Source organism: Phoca vitulina, unplaced genomic scaffold (assembly GCF_004348235.1).
Source record: "Phoca vitulina isolate PV1807 unplaced genomic scaffold, GSC_HSeal_1.0 scaffold4, whole genome shotgun sequence".
NCBI classification, from domain to species: Eukaryota; Metazoa; Chordata; class Mammalia; order Carnivora; family Phocidae; genus Phoca; species Phoca vitulina.
Window position 1 is genome coordinate 42743245 of NW_022589707.1, and position 3489 is coordinate 42746733.

Consider the following 3489-nt stretch of genomic DNA (forward strand, 5'->3'; position numbering starts at 1 on the left):
ACGGGAAATTGGATCTCCGTAGTTTTGTCTTAAATATAGTGAATGAAGGTATACCTTGCTAAGAAAATGTGTTGAGATGCTATCTCTTTCCATCTCCCATCTGGAGCGGAGAAAAGAAACCAATGTTTATAAAATTCGCTTTCCTGACTACGAAGAATGGTAAATTCTACCACAGGAGGGCGCAGGGAAGGGCAGATGCTTTTTCAGGTTATCGACACTAGGTGGCGCCGCTCTGCTAGTTTTCTTAATGCCTGTGTTTAATTTCTTATTTTTTTATTCCTTTGTTTAGTAGCAATGTTAATGGAGTAGCTTAAGTCCTGTAAAGAAGCATTTTTATTTTTTATTATTTTCTTAATATGTCTGGGTCTGTCATATATAAGTATATGATTATATAATATACTTATATAAGTATGCTAGGGGAAGGAAAACTATTTTCTGTACAGTGTACAGATTAGTTATATTTTGCTCTGTATTTCTGGCTCCTAAGTCTAAACCTCAACCGCTCACAGTGACCACAAATTTTCAAACCAGAGATTAGCATGGTCCCCTGTGCAAGGATGACATGCAAATTCATGAAGCGTTCCATATTTTTATATAAATAAAATAAAGTAGGTCCTGAACCTATTTTCTGTACAAGTGTACAGATTAGTTATATTTTGCTCTTGCATTAATTTTCAGGACATTCAAGTATGGGTCCAAATTGAGTTTGTGGTCTGTCATTGTCTCAGATTCTTTAGAGTTTTTTTGGAGATTTCACTTTAGTTTGATTTCAAAAGGGACATAATTCTGAACCACATCAGAGCTACTAAAATGTAACATAACTTAAATACTGGAAAGAAAAATAGGTATCAGTAAAGGAATGGAAAATGAATTCTCCCATTTGGGTTTATGTAAAAAGGAATTCTCCAGCATTACCTAGTCAATTAGTTGTGTTGTGCCAGTCTTTGGAGTTCAAATTCCTGACTACAAAAATAAGAAATTCCTCTAAACGTCCTCCACGATCTCTTTCAAGTTGGAACACCTATGACCTTATGAGTTTGTCAATATAGCTGTGCCACCTGCCTGCCCCAAACACCATTCTTGAACCTGTATGCATAAGCTATATTGCTAAAAAAAAAAATCTGGATAATTTTCTGTGGCACAACAATGTATGCAGTTATGATCCCCAGCTAGCTTTTCAACCTACGTTACTAGAGTGGAATTGCTGTGAGAATGAAGTCGGCCCACGGAGGAGTAAGCTGACCGCTCTGTAGAATCACACCTCGGGACGAACTGGTTCAGTGTGATGAATCTGCCTATCGAGAGACTTTGAATCCCACACTGGCTCTATCCCTTACTGGCTGGGAGAGGCTAAACCAGCAATGAGTTAGTAGGCATTGAGCTCAGTGCTAGTCACCACTGTGGACAGGTGGAGAAGTAAAAGGCCAGGCATGGTGTGGCTCACAATCCAGGGGTGGGGCACAAGTTGTCTGTTATTGGGGAGTTAGTAATTGTGGGGAATAAGTACCAAATAAGATCAGGTCTGTGCTCTGAACCCTGGTTTGGGCCTAAACCCTGCCCAAAATTTGCCCATGGTCGTCATCCTGAGAAGTGATACTAAGTCACCGCTGGGGACTGGCTTGGTGTAGGGAAATCAGCCAAGTTGCGGTGGGGAAGAGCAAGGAAGGGCTAGAGAGAGATAGTAATGAAGTTGCTTAACATTCTCTGCCACCTGGTAGCAAATGTTAGACGTCATGATCAACGGGATAATATTTTCTATGAAATAAAAGAAAGTGACATAGACATAAATGTATGAGGACCCCACAGACCTTCAGCAGCCTGGAAGCTAGTGACATCTGGAAGTCTGCAAGGTAGTAGGCAGAAAGGGAGTAAAACTCCTTGGGCCACACCATCCTTGATGATGTCCACTGCGGTTGGTAAAACCTCCAGTGTGAGCTCATCAAACCAAGTGGTGCATATGGAACCCCTTCAGATGCCATTGTTGGCAATATGGGGCTCTTTTCTAAGCCCTTATAAATATAGACAGACACTTGTGCATTTTTAGGCGTGCTATGCCAACCACTCATCAAGACAGAGTGGCTAAATGAGTTGCTAAAGGCCATGAAACATATTCATGTTACAAAAAAATAGGGCAAATTTGGAATCATTTTATACTTGATGTCATATAGGCTTTGGAGCATACCATATGAACAAATTTTCTCACTCGTGTAGAGCTACTTACTTGAGGAAATGGCTGAATCTAGTAAAAATAGAGTAGGCATGGGCCTCCCTGAACCCCTCTGCACCTGTGAGTGATGAGCTTGGCAAGTTTTCTTGGGGCAGAGTTGATGGGGTGGTGGGGAGGCTGGAAATTGGAAGTGAATGGGATGGAACCTGAGTCTGGAGGCTGAGACAGTGAAATAGGGAAAGGAAGAGAGAGATGAAGCCGCAGACACTCAGGTCAAAAAGTTCATGAACCAAACCTTTGTAAATCAGGAATGGCTCATTTAGGTTCAAGATGGCGGCCATACTGGCAGTCAACAAATGTGTGGGACTTCCTAGCGATGAGCTGGCCTTCCTTCTTCCAGTACTGTCCTAAAGCAGTGATTCCCAAATGGTATTCCTCCACACACTAGCACTCAGAGACGTAAATGGGTGGGGAGAACAAACGATTCTGCATCACTTTAGTTCAGAAAATGCTGGATTAAACAAAGTAAGCAAATTTCTTTCGTGCTTGGAACCTTAATATGCCAACATATACTGTAACTCCTTAATAGAAGGACTTATCATTTAGTGTTTCCCAGACTTTTTGGGTTTAGGACCTATTTTATTTTATTTTATTTATATAAAAATTTGGAACACTTCATGAATTTGCATGTCATCCTTGCACAGGGGACCATGCTAATTTCTGTATCATTCCAATTTTAGTATATGTGTGCCAAACAAGCACTGGACCTTTTTTAAATTTTTATTTTAATTTTTATTTTAAAGATTTTTATTTATTTATTTGAGAGAGAATGATAGAGAGGATGAGCGGAGGAAGGGGCAGAGAGAGAAGGAGAAGCAGACTTCCCCCTGAGCAGGGAGCCAGAAGTGGGGCTTGATCCTAGGACCTTGGGATCACGACCTGAGCTAAAGGCAGACGCTTGACCCACTGAGCCACCCAGGGGCCCCTGGACCTTTTTTCAAAAAAAAAAAATCATAGAGTATCTCAAGACAAATGTTCTGAGAAACCCCTCTTGGAAAACAATGTCCTAATGTACACTAATTTATTTCAGATTAAATTCTCTAGCAATTTTCAATGTGAAATTTTCAGGATAAAAGAATTGCCAGAGAAGTGAAAGATTTATTGAACCAACTTTTTTGGTGACATGCAAGCCAAACCAAGTGTTCTTTTGATTCATTTATTTAAATTATTTGTGTGGGTAAACCCACTCTTAAAAGGCACAGTGACCCCCATCTTTAGATGATTTTTCTCGTGGGCAATGACATGAAATTAGCTCCGCACCC

The 3489-nt window shown here is 40.5% G+C and overlaps 1 non-coding gene and 1 pseudogene across 1 annotated transcript; one reads left to right on the forward strand and one right to left on the reverse strand.

The window, feature by feature from the left end:
* The first annotated feature begins 523 nt into the window (after positions 1-523).
* LOC116631170 lies at positions 524-592 on the forward strand (annotated as a pseudogene).
* Positions 593-2826: 2234 nt separating this feature from the next.
* On the reverse strand, positions 2827-2929 carry LOC116631213. The gene has a single exon (XR_004299143.1). It is a non-coding gene; the product is annotated as a U6 spliceosomal RNA (small nuclear RNA).
* Positions 2930-3489: the final 560 nt, after the last annotated feature.